This window comes from Felis catus, chromosome C1 (assembly GCF_018350175.1).
Source record: "Felis catus isolate Fca126 chromosome C1, F.catus_Fca126_mat1.0, whole genome shotgun sequence".
Taxonomy (NCBI): Eukaryota; Metazoa; Chordata; class Mammalia; order Carnivora; family Felidae; genus Felis; species Felis catus.
Window position 1 is genome coordinate 34,682,066 of NC_058375.1, and position 17,783 is coordinate 34,699,848.

General features: G+C 39.8%; 1 pseudogene; it reads right to left on the bottom strand.

The window, feature by feature from the left end:
* Positions 1–10,570: 10,570 nt before the first annotated feature.
* Positions 10,571–11,742, bottom strand: LOC109503095 (annotated as a pseudogene).
* Positions 11,743–17,783: the final 6,041 nt, after the last annotated feature.

Genomic DNA, 17,783 nt, shown 5'->3' on the forward strand with positions numbered 1-17,783 from the left:
TTGATTTAAAGTCTGTTTTGTCTGGTATTAGTATAGCAACTTCCCTTTCTTGTGGTCTGCTATTTGCATGGAATATCTTTTTCTGTTTTTTCACTTTCAACCTATTTGTGTCTTTGAATCTAAAGTGAGTTTCTTGTAGACAGCATGTAGTTATGTCATGTGTTTTAAACCCATTCTACTAATCTCTGTCTTTGTAGAGTTTAATCTGTTTACATTTAACCTAATTACTGATAAGAAGGGATTTAATTCTACCATTTTGTTATTTTTTTCGATGCCTTATAACATTTTTGTTTTGCTCTTCATTTCCTGCATTACTGTCTTCTTTTGTATTTAGTTGATTTTTTGTAGGTTTTAATTTCTTTCTAATTTGTTTTTGCATATATTCTATAGGTATTCTCTTTGTGGCTGTCATGGAGACTATCTTTAACATCTGGAGGTTTTAATGCTCTAATTTGAATTTATACCAGCTTAACTTCAATAGCATCCAAAAGCTTAGCTCCTATACAACTCCATTCCCCTTTCAGGAAGAGCTAATGAGAACAATATTCCCTGAGTTGGGGCATATTTAAAATTGCTTTCCTACAGCCTTTGTATTACAGGTAAACTGTCCCGCAATATCTTTCCTTTTGTAGATGCTACTCCACTGTTTGTTTCTTTTTGTATTGAGTGTTTATGTGAGGAACATAATGTTGTACTGATTTTCCCCTTGTTTTGTTGTATTTTGTTTTAATGTTTATTTTTGAGAGAGAAAGAGTGCTTGCAGGAGGGGGGGAGGGGCAGAGAGAGAAGGAGACAGAGAATCTGAAGTGGTCTGACAGCAGAGAGACTGATGCAGGGCTTGAACTCATTAACTCTGAGATTGTGACCTGATTTGCATTTAACAGTTTTCCCCTTGTTAAATGACTTGGCCTTTCTGTTTGGAGTCCCTGAGAATTTGTTTTAATCTTTAAAATCTAATAATTCTACCAAGATATGTCTCAGAGTTAATTGTGCTGAGTCAATTTCTCCAGGCAAATGTGGTGCTTTTAAAATATATACACTTGGGGGGCACCTGGGTGGCTCAGTCTGTTGAGCGTCCGACTTAAGCTCAGGTCATGATCTTAAGGTCTGTGAGTTCGAGCCCTGCAATGGGCTCTGTGCTGACAGCTCAGAGCCTGGAGCCTGCTTCAGATTCTGTGTCTCGCTCTCTCTCTGCCCACCCCCCCACTCATGCCCTGTCTCTCTCTGTCTTAGAAATAAATAAACATTAAAAAAAATTTAAAAAATACACCTTGGATACTCTTTAATTTCAAAATGTTTTCTTGAATTAGAATTTATAAAATTAGTTCCACCCCACTGTTTTGCTTTTCTTTCTCAGAGCCTTCACTTATACATCTGTTGAATCTTCCTTGCCTATTTTCTGTATCACACTTTCTGATCTTTAAAAAAAATTTTTTAAATGTTTTTATTTATTTTTTAGAGAGAGAGAGAGAGAGAGAGCACGTGTGCTTGCATGAGTCGGGGAGGGACAGAGAGAGGGAGACATGGAATCTGAAGCAGGCTCCAAGCTCTGAGCCATCAGCACAGAGCCCGACTTGGGGCTTGAACTCATGAGCCATGAGATCGTGACCTGAGCCAAAGTTGGATGCTCACCTGACTGAGCTACCCAGGCGCCCCTGATGTGTCTTTTAAAATCATGGACGAATTGGGTCTGCTTATTTGGAAAGTCATTTCCCCATGGCAGAGCCCCTAGGTCACTCTGGTCTTTATGTCTTCCACACGCTAGTTGACACCCAAGTCAAGGGATTGTCCCCATGCTCCATTTCTTTCTTTTTTTTATTTTAATTTTTTAAGTTTTATTTTTTTAAGTAATCTTTATACCCAACATGGGGCTCAAACGCACAACCGTGAGGTCAAGAATCACATGTTGTTTAGACTGAGCCAGACAGGAGCCTTCAGTTTTGACAAGTCTCTCTTCAGAAAATTGTAATGTTAAGGGAATTTCTAACTAAATTGTGACTTCTAGCTCTCTCACTGCAAATGTTACCTTAGGGCCACTCTGCTTTTAATTAAATCCTTCCTTTACTGTCAACCCACTGAGTCATAATTCGCTTTAAAATCTCCATCAAGAGACCTGGTGGAGAGTTTCTAAGGACACACTACACCCCCCAGGGCAAGAGGCTTCTGTGTTAGAAGTTACAACTAAATTTCCAGTGTCCACTTCTAAAAACCCTGTTTTTATTTTCATTTTTTTCAATGATCTTTATTTTTTTTAATGTTTATTTTTGAGACAGAGAGAGACAGAGTGAGTGGGGGAGGGGCAGAGAGAGAGGGAGACACAGAATCCAAAGCAGGTTCCAGGCTCTGAGCTGTCAGCACAGAGCCTGATGCAGGGCTCAAACTCAGGGACCAGGAAATCATGATGTGAGCTGAAGCCAGAAGCTTCACCTACTGAGTCCCCCAGGCGCCCCATTCAATTGTCTTTAAACAACAAGAATTCTTGCTTTTGTGCTTCTTTCCTTCTGGTCTTGACGTAGCAGGTTGAGTTATTTGGTGTGTTCCATCAATTAAAATAGATTTTGGATAGGATTCTTCTAGAAACCCTTTCTGAGGCAAGGACCCATATGGAAGTGGCTTATTAAGGAAGGTTCCCAGAAGAACCAGTGAGGGAATGGTGAAGTAGGTTCCCAAAGGGGCAGAAATCAGGCAAGATTGCAGGTGACCTCCCAGATACACCTAGTCTTGCTGGGAGCCCTGTGGCAGCAATTAGGCTTCAGGATTTATCTTGTCCTGAAGACTTAGGCTTTTGTATCCCTAGCCAATAACTGGTTAAGGGCTGCCAGGGGTGGAGGTCAGGTGAACTTGTAAGAATCTCAGGCACTTTCAACCCATCGCATGGTACAGGTGGAGTGGAATGGTGGGTTGTGGGGGTGGGGACAGTGGGAGTCCATTGCTCAAGGGCAACCCTTAGAAAGCTGCGCAAAAGTATAAGCTTTTAGCAGCAAAGCATGCAGAAGCTGGAGGAAGGGTGCGTAGTGCTGATAAAGGGGAACTGAGAGCATGGCGGGGAGCCCTACAGTGACCACTTCTTGCAGATAAATCTATTCTCAAAGTACCTGTTATGGGCTGAATTGTGTCCCCTTTAAATTCATATGTTGAATTCCTAACCCTAGCAGTCCTAGCAAACCAGTACATTACCCTTTGCATCTAGAAGCAGAAGAAGGCATCCTCTCTGTAGTTATATCACTTTTAAAGCAAAAAAAAAAAAAAAAAAAAAAAAAAAAAAATCAAACGAAAGGCTTTCTGTATACCTGGATACCTTGTAGAAAGGCCACAAACTTAGTAAAAATACCTATATTTCTATTCCGTTAATGAAGCAATACTGCCTTCATTTCCAATTGCCCCTCGTCCAGCCACAACACTGTGCAACATACCAACTACTGCTAAGTATTTTGTAGTCACAGACTTGGATTCTACCTTCTCTGTTTGAACCTACATAAAAAACATTCCAGGGCTTATCTATTTTACTAAGTGATCTAAAAATAATATTATGTTTCCTGGTTGCTTAGTCTCATTCAATGTAGTGATGTTCCAGCACTCTTCCTGCAGCAGGTGCCTACAAACAGAACAATTAGCTTTCCTGTATAGCCGAAAAGAGCCACGATGCTTTCGTGAAAAAGATTACAGTTATGGTGCCCTGAGTCTACTACATGGCACATAATATCTCTGCTTGAGAACAGCATCTCTACAATATCCAAGAAACAGCTGTTTTCAAGAATCCCAGACATACTCCAATTTCACAGATATACTCTTTACTTGGTATGATTGGAGATTTCCTCTTTTCCTTTCTTGCATAAGAATATGATAAACCAATGACTAATGGAATTCCCTAGTGAAAAAATGCATTTGGCTATCTTTTTTTTTTTTTTTTTGCATTTATATTAACATTACTTATAAGTATGAGATACCAAAACTGCATAAGTCACTTAACAAGCCTTGGTCAGGGGTGCTTCCAGAGACAAGGTGAGCAGGGAAACAATGATCAGAATAAGTGTCTATTGCATTGGGGTCAAATCAGTACCACTTTATATGTAATCAACCTGCCCCAACGTGCCTGGCTGTCCCAAGCTAAATGGCTAAAGCTTAGTCTCTTTGCTGACAAATTGGGCAAGAGTGATGACAAAAACATGCTCAAGCTTGGTAAGTGGAAGACTATATCATTGAGCTGATTATATTTATGAATTCATTGAGCAAGTTCTGGACTGGCTGGGGTAGGAAGACTGACTGACACCCACAGAACAGGTCCTCTTGTCTACCAGATTATGGAAAGTCTCCTCCATTTTGAAGATTCACAACATACACAAATACTTTCATAGTCTGGGCCCATTTTAAGAGGGTCTTTAAAAAAAATTTTTTTAATGTTTATTTATTTTTGTGAGAGACAGAGAGACAGAATGCAAGTGGGGGAGGGGCAGAGAGAGAGGGAGACACAGAATCTGAAGCAGGCTCCAGGCTCTGAGCTGTTAGCAGAGGGCCTGATGTGGGGCTCGAACCCATGAACTGTGATATCATGACCTGAGCTGAAGTTGGATGCTTAACCGACTGAGCCACCCAGGTGCCCCTTTGAGAGGGTCTTAAATTCATCTACACACCTCTTCTTGTCTTCCATTTTCTTATCTTGCCCTTTCCAAGTCCCTGACCATACAGCTAGGAATTCGTCACCCTTTTAGTATCTCTGTAGGGCCTCATCTCAGGTCAGCTCTCCTAATAGGGAAAGTGGACAACAAGATATGCTACCTGAAGTTCTACCCACTAGAAGGATTTTTCTTCTCTACAGTCTTTCAAGGACACTCTGAATACAATATAATGACCCACAGAGTATAATAGTATACTTTAGGCCACTGCCAGTGTCTTGTGCTGAGTACTCTGTAGAAAGGCTAAAAGCTTTCCCTCTTAGCTTACTGATCATAGAAAGCTCTCTGTGAGGTCCTGGGTATAGGCTGAAGATGGATGACATATGATAGGAGTGGATGTACTGGGAATGGAAGCAGTCCCTGCAGCCTACTTGTATATTCAGACTTGGGCCTGGTCTTATAAGGATCCCTTCTAACTGATGGATGGGGTGCACTCTATTTTATGGTTTGGGATCAGTTTAGGCTGTATAGTCACCAAATATTTCATGGTTAAGTGTTTTTATACCGTCCTGGAGTCCAGTAGCAAGCCAGGTGCTAGTTCTCAAAAGAGCCATTTGTTGAAGAGATGCTTTCTAAATGATGCTCTATTAGGGCAAAGCTAGCTTCACCTGGCAATTTCAAATGATTGTCCTGGTGACCTCAAGGAACATATGTTTCTATCACACCAGCGTATCTCAAACCAAAGGCCATCAGATCCCATCTTTACTTTGCTCCAACTGACCAAATAAGAGATTAGTTTATGTCTCAATTTTTCCTCCCATCTGCTCCCCTCATCCACTGATTTAAAAAGCAGAAGCAGAAGCAGCAGCAGCAGCAGCAGAAGAAGAAGAAGAAGAAGAAGGAGAAGGAGAAGAAGAAGAAGAAGAAGAAGGAGAAGAAGAAGAAGAAGAAAAGGATGGAGTGTTAGAGAGCCCTTTGGGAAATTTTCCTATATTGGGCTCTGGATCCCATAAAACTGCCATGTAAGTATTTATCCTTCTCATGGGAAGCATATGGGATTAACAGACTGTGACAATGGTCTTTTATTTTTCCATAATATTTTAACTTCTATCTGTTAAAAGGCTTTCAAGACCAAAGGAAGTAACTTAAAGAAAGCAATTTATATTATAAAACTTTTATTTCATCTAACACTTGATCTTGCTCTTTTGAGTTCAATGGCTTCACCTGGGGAGATGTGAGTGAGAGAATTCATGCCTTTTTATTACGGAAAGTAGAGAGAATGGAATCAAAAGCCTCCATGCAGCCATCACCCAGCTTCAATGGTTATCAACATCCTGTTCCTCTTATTTATATTTTGTCTTTCTCACCACTAGTTTTTTTTTCTTTTGTTAGAATATTTTATCTTTTTCAAACATTTTACGCTTCTTTTTTAAAGTTTATTTATTTATTGTGAGAGAGAGAGAGTGTGAGTGGGGGAAGGGGCAGAAAGAGAGGGAGAGAGAGAATCCCAAGCAGGCTCTGCACCGCCAGTGCAGGTTGATGCGTGGCCCAAACTCACAAACCGTGAGATCATGACTTGAGCTGAAGTGAGACGCTTAACCACCTAGCACCCCTGCTAGAGTATCTTAAAACGATCCAAGACATCATATCATTTCACTTCAGTAAAAATCTCTTAACACATACAGAATATTTTTTTAACACATACAGAATAATTTTATAACCACATCATAACCATAATTTTATTATCATATGAAATGAATAAATCCTTAATTCATCAAAAAATCAGTCCATGTTCAGTCTTCCCCAATTGTCTCAAATTATATATATATATATATATATATATATATATATATATTAATGTTTATTTATTTTTGAGAGAGAAAGAGAGAGCGTGAGCAGGGGAGGGGCAGAGAGAGGAGACACAGAATCCGAAGCAGGCTCCAGGCCCTGAGCTGTCGGTGCAGAGCCAGACATGGGGCTCCAATCCAGCAACCCGTAAGATTATGGCCTGAGCTGAAGTCTAATGCTTAACTGAGTGAGCCACCCAGGCACCCCTGAAAATTTCTTTCTATAGTTGGCTTATTCAAATCAGGTTCTAAGGATGCCTGGATGGTTCAATCGGTTGAACGACAGACTCTTGATTTCAGCTCAGGTCATGATCCGTCATGGGATTAAGCCCTGTGTCGGGCTCCGTGCTGAACATGGAGCTTGCTTGGGATTCTCTCTCTCTCCTTCTGCCTCTCCCCTGCTTGCTCTCTCCCTCTCTCTCTCTCTCTTTCTGTCTCCTTCTCAAATTAAAAAAAAAAAAATATATATATATATATATATATATGGGCACCTGGGTGGCTCAGTCGGTTGGACGACTGACTTTGGCTCAGGTCATGATCTTGAAGTTCACAAGTTCGAGCCTCACTGTCAGGCTCTGTGCTAACAGCTCAAAGCCTGGAGCCTGCTTCAGATTCTGTGTCTCCCTCTCTCTCTCTCTGCCCCTCCCCCATGCTCTCTTTCTCTCTCTCTCTCTCACTCACACAAATAAATAAACATAAAACAATTTTGAATAACATTTAAATCAGGATCTAAAATATAATTATATGTTGCATTTGGTTGGTAGGTATCTTTAGCTTTTCTCTTTTTTAAAAAAGTTAAACACAGGCTTTCTATTGAAGTAATTTATATTTTTTTCCTAGTTTCTAAAATAGGCATCACATTTCTAAACAGAGCAAAAAAAGCCTTAGCTAGAGAGTCACATATTAGACATTCAGACTGGTCTAAGAAAACTGATAAATGAGTAAATTAATTTGAATAAATTAGAGTTGCACATTCAGAACAGAACTGTAGCTTTCTTTTTTTATTTTTTTAAGAATCTCTTTTATCATGAGGTAAAGAGGTCCTTTTTTTTTTTTTAATGTTTATTTATTTTTGAGAGAGAGAGTGCAAGTGAAGGAAGGTCAGAGAGAGAGGGAGACACAGAATCTGAAGCAGTCTCCAGGCTCTGAGCTGTCAGCACAGAGCTCAACACGGGGCTGGAACCCACGAAAAGTGAGATCATGACCTGAACCAAAGTTGGACACTTAACTGACTGAGCCACCCAGGCACCCCAGAACTATAGCTTTCAGTTAGAGACATGTAAACCAAAGGCAAAAACCTGCCAAGATTAAGGCAGTTTTTTTTTTAATTTTTTTTTAATGTTTTATTTATTTTTGAGACAGAGACAGAGCATGAACGGGGGAGGGTCAGAGAGAGGGAGACACAGAATCTGAAACGGGCTCCAGGCTCTGAGCTGTCAGCACAGAGCCCGACGTGGGGCTTGAACTCACAGACCGTGAGATCATGACCTGAGCCGAAGTCAGATGCTCAACTGACTGAGCCACCCAGGTGCCCCAAGGCAGTTTTTTAATTGTTATTTATTTATTTATCTCTTACTGCTCCAATCAATTAAAGGAAAAGTTTATTGAGGCCGGGGGGGGGGGGGGGGGGGGAGGCTTGTGGCTCTGGCAGGAGGTCCCCCTGCCGGCCAAGGAAGACCTTCTTGGGGCCATGTTGTTGGTGTGGCCGCGCTTCTTGCGGGGGAGCGCTTATGGCAGATCATCTTGTCGCAGTTGTATTTCTGGGCCAGCCGGCGGAGGGAGGGCTCGATGCCACCTCACAGGCATAGCACCCAGTGCAGGGTGGACTCTCTGTATATTGTGGTCTGGGAGAGGGCGGCTGTCCTCCAGCTGTTTGTCCTGCAAAAATCAGATGCTGCTGGTCAGGCAGGATGCCCTCCTTGTCTTGGATTTTGGCTTTGCCATTCTCAGTGGTGTCACTGGGCTCGACCTTGAGGGTGATGGTCTTGCCCATCAGGGTCTTCACAAAGATTTGTGTGTGTGCGGTTGCTGCCAGCCTGCCTCACTGAAGAGGAAGAGTATTATTTTTTAAATAGAATTTATTATCAAGTTAGCTAACATACAGTATATACAGTGTGCTCATGGCTTCAGGAGTAGATTCCCATGATTCATCACTTACATACAACACCCCAGTGCTCATCCCAACAAGTGCCCTCCTCAATGCCCATCACCCATTTTCCTCTCTCCCCTGCCCCCCCATCAACCCTCAGTTTGTTCTCTGTATTTAAGAGTCTCTTATGGTTTGCCTCCCTCTCTGTTTGAAACTAGTTTTTTTCCCCTTCCCTTCCCCCATGGTCTTCTGTTAAGTTTCTCAAATTCCACATATGAGTGAAAACATATGATATCTGTCTTTCTCTGACTGACTTATTTCGTTTACCCTCCAGTTCCATCCATGTTGTTGCAAATGGCAAGATTTCATTCTTTCTCGTTGCCATGTAGTATTCCATTGTACATATAAACCACATCTTCTTTATCCATTCATCAGTTGATGGACATTTGGGCTTTTTCCATAATTTGGATATTGTTGATAGTGCTGCTATAAACATTGGGGTACGTGTACCCTTGTGAATCAGCACTCCTGCAACATCTTATTTTTTATTTTTTAAAAAATATATACACATAATATGCTTTTTTAAAAAAATTTAAACCCAAGTTAGTTAACATATAGTGTAATAATGATTTCAGGAATAGAATTTAGTGATTCATCACTTACATAAACACCCGGTGCTCATCCCGACAAGTGCCCTCCTTAATGCCCATCACCCGTTTAGCCTATCCCACCAGCCACTTTCCCACCATCAACCCTCAGTTTGTTCTCTGTAGTTAAGAATCTCTTATGGTTTGTCTCCCTCTCTGTTTTTATCTTATTTTTCTTATCCTTCCCCTAAGTTCATCTGTTGTGTTTCTTAAATTCCACATGTGAATGAAATAATAGATTTGTCTTTCTCTGACTGACTTATTTTGCTTAACATAATATATTTTATTTCCATCCATGTTGTTGCAAATGGCAAGATTTCATTCCTTTTGATTGCTGTGTAATATTCCATTGCATGTATATACCACATCTTATTTATCCATTCATCAGTAGATGGACATTTGGTCTTTTTCCATAATTTGACTATTATTGATAGTGCTGCTATAAACATTGGGGTGCGTTGTGCCCCTTTGAATCAGCTTTTTTGTATCCTTTGGATAAATACCTAGTAGTGCAATTGCTGGCTCATAGGGTAGTCTATTTTTAATTTTTTGAGGAACCTCCATACTGTTTTCCAGAGTGACTCACCAGTTTGCATTCCCACCAGCAGTGCAAGAACATTCCTCTTTCTTCACATTCTTGCCAGCACCTGTTGTTTCCTGAGTTGTTAATTTTAGGCATTCCAGCCGGTGTGAGGTGGTATCTCATTGTGGTTTTGATTTGTATTTGCATTTCCCTGATGATGAGTGATGTTGAGCATCCTTTCATGTGTCTATTAGCCATCTGGATGTCTTCTTTGGAAAAGTGTCTATTCATGTCTTTTGCCCATTTCTTCACTGGATTATTTGTTTTTTGGGTGTTGAGTTTGAGAAGTTCTTTATAGATTTTGGATACTAACCCTTTATCTGATATGTCGTTTGCAAATATCTTCTTCCATTCTGTCAGTTGCCTTTTAGTTTTGCTGGTTGTTTCTTTCGCTGTGCAGAAGCTTTTTATTTTGATGAGGTCCCATGAGTTTTCTATTTTTCCTCCAAGTTCATTTAGTGTTCATCTTGATATTACATAAAGTGCATTGCCAAACTAGAATACAAACTATCAAATACAATTTAAAAAATTTAATTGATATTTAACGCAATTAAAAATAAAAGATGGCATAGAAAGTTCCTTTTGGTTTAGAGTCTTCCTTATACTTATTAGAAGTGTTTTTCTTTTTGCCTTCACATACTTAGTGTAAGAGATTACTGCAAAATCATGGGGCTCCAAGGCAAACACTTGGGCATACAGCAGAGTGATGGTCATTGTAAGGAATTGCTTTCTTCCTATGGGAGAAGCAACTCGCATGTTGGCAGTTTCCGAGGAGGAAGTGGAGGGCTTTGTCATCCATCTCCAATACCAAATCTAAAATAATTGTTTAGGATGTCATGTCAAAAGTGACACAGGCTGGAGAACTGTTTCAAATGTTATAACTGAACTCTAGGAAAGTGCACTTAAATTTTTTTTTAATTTAATTTACTTATTTTGAGAAAGAGAGCATGAGAAGGGGAGGGGCAGAGAGGGGGAGTCAGAGAGAATCCCAAACAGGCATGGCACTGCCAGTGCAGAGTCCGATGCAGGGCTTGAACCCACAAACCAGAGACCTGCGCCAAAACCCAAGAGTCAGCCGCTTAACTGACCAAGCCACCCAGATACCCCTAGGAAAGTGCATGTTATAAAGAGGTGCAAGAAAGCCAACACACAGGCATCTGAGGTAGAAGGTGCATCTCCAAAGAAAAGCAGAGATGTTCTCAATCTGCTGACAGAAGGCGTAGGCACCTTTTGGCATGTCTGTGTATATGTGCTTCCATTTCTCAGAGGTGGTAGAGGGGAGACTCTCCTCTCATGAGGAGGATACTGTATTCAGTGTTCCCGAAGACATTTTTTCCAGGCAGGATCAAACTGAAGAGAAAGGACCTTATGAAGCAAACCAAAAATGCTGTCACACTTTCAATCCAGAATGTGGAAGAACTGCAAAAGCAGCTTCTTTTCTAGGAGAGCAGTGTAAGCCAGTATATCTGCCCCTGTTTTGCTGAGAGTTCATAGTCAGAATTCTTTTCGTTTTCTTAAGAATTTTAGTATTTTGCGGGCACCTGGGTGGCTCAGTTGGTTAAGCATCCAACTTCGACTCAGGTCATGATCTCACGGTTCATGGGTTCGAGCCCCGCATCGGGCTCTGTGCTGACAGCTCAGAGCCTGGAGCCGGCTTCGGATTCTGTCTCCTTCTCTCTCTGCCCCTCCCCCACTCACACTCTGGGTCTCTTTCTTACAAAAATAAATAAACATTAAAAAAATTTTTTTTTAATTTTAGTGTTTTTGCCAGCTGAGAAATAACGCTGTAGCCAGTGGTCAAAATTGGTACCTCTTCTCTTGAACCTCTGTGTCTTACCTATGATACTGATGTTCAAGAGTGCACCAGAAAATTTGGCATAAACCGTCACCACCAGGGACTCACTGTGTATAATGGGAGCCCCCAGCCACTTCTCCAGCAGCTGAGCTCCAAGGGGGCCACCATCTTGCTGGGGCTGAATTTGCCACTCTTAAGTCTCTTTTAATCAATAGAATGGCCACTCTTTCTTTTACTAGTTTCATCTTGGTTTTGTTTTATGCCATCTATTTATTGAAGAAACTGGGTAATTTGTCATATGGGATTTCTCACATTATGGATTTGGATTTGTAATCTTATGATGTGATTTAACATATTTGTCTACCCTTCCCATATTCTGTATAAACTGATATCTACATCTGGAGGCTTGATGACGTTTGCTTTTGTCAAGAATACTTCATAAGCAGTGCTCTATAGGTTCTACTGCATCAGATCAGAAGGCACAGGGCGTTGTCGTTCAACTTGTAGTGATGTTGAGATTAACCAGTAGGTTCAGGAGTTTCCAGCCTGGTTTAAAGTTTGTCATCAACTTTTCATCCAATACTTTTAATAATAATTGATGATCATTGCCTAGATCCATTATTTCATAAAGGAGTGCAAATGGTGATTTTTCTATTTACACCAATTTTTTTTTTGCATTAATTAGCTATGGTTTTTCTGCAAATTATTTTCTCTCATAGGTTCCAATAGCTTGAAATACAGGTCTTGCAGGAAAGGCACCTGGATCTTTCCCTTCAAAAACAAAATCAACTTTGGGGCGCCTGGGTGGCGCAGTCGGTTGAGCGTCCGACTTCAGCCAGGTCACGATCTCGCGGTCCGTGAGTTCGAGCCCTGCTTCGGGCTCTGGGCTGATGGCTCAGAGCCTGGAGCCTGTTTCCGATTCTGTGTCTCCCTCTCTCTCTGCCCCTCCCCCGTTCATGCTCTGTCTCTCTCTGTCCCAAAAATAAATAAACGTTGAAAAAAAAAATAAAAAAAATCAACTTTCAGAATAATGAGATGGTACTTTAGTAACATCCAGGGGTAACAAATGAGGTTTTCTTTTTAAGGTACTATATTTTGGGGTGGGCTTATTATGCAGCAATAGATATTCAAAACAATGAGTCACAAAGGATCAGCATGTAGCGATGAGGTTTCAAAAAACTTATCATTATGAACTCATTGATTTTTATATATTCTAAGTGTTTTCATTCTTTGTAGTTAATACTTTTCTTGATGCTGAAATTGTATATAAATGTGTATGTATATGTATATATATGTATATGTGTATATATATATATATATATATATACTTTTATTTTCCTTTCATTAGTACATAAAAAGCATAATACTATACGTACCTTTCTGCATGCCACCTTTTTCACTTTTCTCCTGGAGATCACTCTTCAGCAATACATAGAGATGTTCTTCATTCTTTTTAGAGTTTAATAGTGCATGTATGTATTATGGTTTATTCACCTGTCCTGTCCTCTATAGAGAGACATGCTGGGGGTGCCCGGCTGGCTCAGGTTGTAGAGCACGTGACTCCTAGTCTCAGGGTCTTGAGTTCAAGCCCCACGTTGGGAGTGGAGCCTACTGTAAAAATAAAAAAGACATACCAGCTGTTTGCAATTTTTTATTATTACAAAATATGCTGCAGTAAATAGCCTTGAGCCTCCATCATTTCACGTGTTTGCCATTTTATCTCAAGTATATATACCTAGAAGGGAGGTTGCTTGGACAAAGGGTAAATGCACCTGTAATTCTGCTGACTGTTGTCAAATCTGGCTCCAAGGTTGTACCATTTTCATCCCCATCAGCAACACATGAAAATACCTGCTTCTCTGCAGTCTCACCAACTCAGTCTGTGGTCAAGTTTGGGATTTCTACAGATCTGATAGATAAGTAATGGTATCTCAGTTCAGTTTAAATATGTATTTGTCTTAGAATGAGCAAGGTTAAGCATCTTTACATATGTTTCAGAGTATTTGCATTTATTTTTCTATAATTTTCCCATTTTTCTACTGGGTTGTTAGACTAGGATTTGAGTTTCTTTTCAATAGTTAGAAATTTTATATATATCAAGGATATTGGCTATTTGTGATATTAGTTACAGTTTTGTCCCATTTTTTAAATTTAACTTTTGACATTGCTGATAGTATTTTGGGCAGCCATTTAATTTTTTTTTAATTTTAGCTAGACAAATTTACCCATTTTTCCTTTATTGATTCCAGATATGGAATCATAGTTAGGAAAGTCTTCCTCCTTCCTAGGTTGTAAAGAAATTGACCTATATTTTCCTCTAGTATTTGTGTGATTTAATTTTTTTACATTTAGATATCTGACCCGTTTGGAATTTATCCTAGTGTAAGGTGTAAGGAATGGATCCAATTTTACCTTATCCACATGGCTATCAGTTTTCCAATGCCATTTGTTTATCAAACACTAAATTTCCATATGCCTTTGGAATGTATCTTTGGATTTTATATCCTCTTCCATTAGCCATCTGTCTACGCACCAATAACATAATGTTTTAATTACAGGGGCTTTATAAATGTTTCAGTGTGGGGTAGGACTAGACCCCCATTGCTATGTTTTGGGGATAGGGGGAGATTCCTGGCTAGTCTTGTATTTATTTTCCAAAATAACTTTATAATTGACTTGTCTGGCTCCAGAAAAAAAAAAAATAATAACTTGGATATTTTTCTTGGGATCACATTAAGTCTATAAATTTTAACTTGGAGAAAGCTCATATCTTTCTGATACTGATTCTTTTCTGATAAAAAATATGGCATCTTTTTCCATTTGTTCAAGTCTACTTTTTGTCCCATAAGAATGTTTTATGGTTTTTCTCATGTAGGTTTTACACAATTCTCATTAAATCTGTGCTGCATTTTGTTTTATTTTGCTTACGGTATTGTAAATGGCATCTGGGATCTTCTTCTCCATTATTTTTTCCAAGTGGTTACTATTGTGACTGTTTCTTCCCAGAGGTGATGAAAACTTTATTTCTGTATGTTAATTTTATATCTTTCTACTTTACAAAATCCTTTTACTATTCACAAGAGGTTTTCACTCATTACAAGTTTCTTAGAAACATATCATCTGCACATGTATGTAATTTTATCTCTTCTTTTTAAATTCTTATGCCTCTTGAGGCACCTGAGTGGCTTAGTCGGTTAAGCTGCTGACTCTTAATTTCTATTTAGGTCATGATCCCAGGGTCGTGGGATTGAGCCCCATGTCGACTCTGGGCTGACAGTGCAGAGCCTGCTTGGGATCCTCTCTCTCTCTCCCTCTGCCCCTCTCTCCCCCTTTGCACTCTCTCTCTCTAAAACAAAACAGAACAAAACAAAGCAATTCTTATGCTTCTAATTGCTTTTTCTTGTGTTAAAATAGTGGCCATCCTTGTCTTATTTCTGATTTTTGCCTTGAGTTCTAACGCTGATTATCTGATATCGACTGAGTGTCTTACAATTCAATTTAGGTTCTGACAATAACTACCCACAGTTAGTGAAAACTCCACAGGTTAATGTTCTCAGTCCCACAAGACTGACTCCACATCAGATGCTGGTTCAAAGTTCTGGGTGGTGTTCCAAAGCTGCTTGCACTTTTGTTTTGCTGGCTACATCTGCCTTGCTGGGGCTTCTTACAACCTCCTCACGTTGGTAATTCACTAGAATCACTCACAGAGCTCAGGAAAATGCTATATTCACACTTACCATTTTATTATAAAGGATACAAATGAACAGCCCAATGTAGAGTACATAGGGCAAGGTCTTGAGGGGAAGGGACTGGGCCACAGAGTTTCCATGCCCTCTCCTTACAGAATCTAAGCCTGCTACCCTGCAAGCCTATCAAGGTTTTTACTAACTGGGGAATCTCCCTTGGCCTTGTGGTTCAGGATTATTAAATCATTGTCTGCATGATTGGACTCAATCCGGAGCCCCTCTCCCTTTCCCCAAAGTTGGTATGGGTGGGGGGCGGGGGTTGCTGAGATTTCCAACCCTCTAATCACATGGTTGGCTCCTCTGGCCCTAGCCCCTGTCCTGAGGCTATCAAACCCCTCCCATGAATCATTGCTATGAATCATCTTATTAGCATAAATTCAAGGATTGAGTTTGTAAAGTATTGAGTTTATAAACTCAAGTGTCAAGGGACTTGTTATGAATAATAAGACATTGCTATCAATTCAGGAAATTTCTAGGGTTTTTGAAGCTCTGTGACAGAAACCTGGGACAAAAACCAAGTTTATTTTTTATTATATCACAAACAGGAAAGCCTCTAGTGTTTGCCCATTAATATTGATGCTAAATTTGGGGTCAAGACGTATAATGGAAGTATCCCTCAATTTCTGTTTCATTGAGTCTTTAACATGTATGGGCTTTGAATTTGTCAAATGCCTTTTCAGGATCTATGGAGGTTATTAGTTCATTTTCTGCTTACATGTATAAATTTGTTACATCATGTTGACAGATTTCCTCATATTAAATGATCTTTGTATTCCAGAAATAAATCCCACGTGGTTATGTATTTATTTAACGTGGTATCGAGTTATGTTTGCTAATGCTTTACCTTTTTATTCATTTACTATCCATATTATACTTTTTTCACAAAAAGAAATTAGAAGTTATTTCTTCATCTTCTATGCTCTAGGATTGTTGAGGTAACATTCAGATGATCCTTTCTTTAAAGGTTTAGTATGAATTCTCTGTGAAGCCATCTTGGCCTGATACTTTTTTGTTGGGTTTCTGTTTTACAAATTTGTATTTCTGTATAATTCTGTCTGTTGAGACTTTATGTCTCTACTGAGGTCAATTTTGGTAAATTACATTTGCCTACAAAGTTATCTATTTCATTGATATTTTCATATTTATTTGCATAAAATTATACAAATTAGTAGGCTATGTTTTAATGGCCACGTATCCCTTATCATTTAACTTGTATATTTGTACCTTCTCTCTTAAAGAAAAAGCCATCTAGGGGCGCCTGGGTGGCTCCGTCGGTTAAGCGTCAGACTTCGGCTTAGGTCATGATCTCACGATACGTGAGTTCGAGCCCTACGTCGGGCTCTGTGCTGACAGCTCAGAGCCTGGAGCCTATTTCAGATTCTGTGTCTCCCGCTCTCTCTGACCCTCCCTCGTTCATGCTCTGTCTCTCTCTGTCTCAAAAATAAATAAACGTTAAAAAAAAAAAAAAGAAAAAGCTATCTAATAGTTGTCTACATTATTAGTGTTTTCAAATAATGAGCCTTCCTATTAAGTGCTACTTTTACTGTTTCTGTTTTCTTGGTTCACTAATTTTTCAGCCTTAGCTTATTAATTCCTTCCTAGTGCTTTCCTTTGGTTTTCTTTGAACTTTTTCTGTCTCTGTGATGCCAATGTTTCACGTACTTACTTTCATTTCATTGATATAGGTATCTAATAGTATGAAATTTCCTCTGACACTGGTTTTTACTGTGGATCATTTTTTCAGATGTGATGATTTCATTATTAGTAGTATTACTTCCAAAAATTTAGAGTTTTTTATTTTCCCTTCTTTGCAGGGATCACTTAAAAATATGTACATTAAGGGGCACCTGGGTGGCTCAGTTGCTTAAGCGTCTGACTTTGGCTCAGGTCATGATCTCACAGTTTGTGAGTTCGAGCCCCACGTTGGGCTCTGTGCTGACAGCTTGGGGCCTGGATCCTGCTTCGGATTCCGTGTCTCCCCCTCTCTCTGCCCCTCCCCCGCTCACCCTCTGTCTCTGTTTCAAAAATAAACATTAAAAAAAATTAAAAAGAAAAAGTATGTGCATTAAAAGAAACTTTTCCAAGTAGAAGAAACTTGCTTATTATCACTATCAGTTGCTAGCACTGCAGTCAGACAGCACTGTGTGTTGTTTGCGTTTTATTGCAGTTTTTCTTTATGGCCTGAGATAAACGTATTCCATTCCATGTGCAATTCAAACTGAGGTGTATTCCCTAACATTGGGATTCAGAACTTGATATATATTTGCAAGAGTTACCACATTGGGGGCGCCTGGGTGGCTCAGTAAGTTAAATGTCTGACTCTTGATTTCAGCTCAGGTCATGATTTCCCAGTCCGAGTTCGAGCCCCGCATCAGGCTCTTGGCTGAAAGTGCAGAGCCAGGTTAGGATTCTCTCTCTCCCTCTCCCTCTCTCTCCCTTTCCCTCTCTCTCTCTCTCCTACTC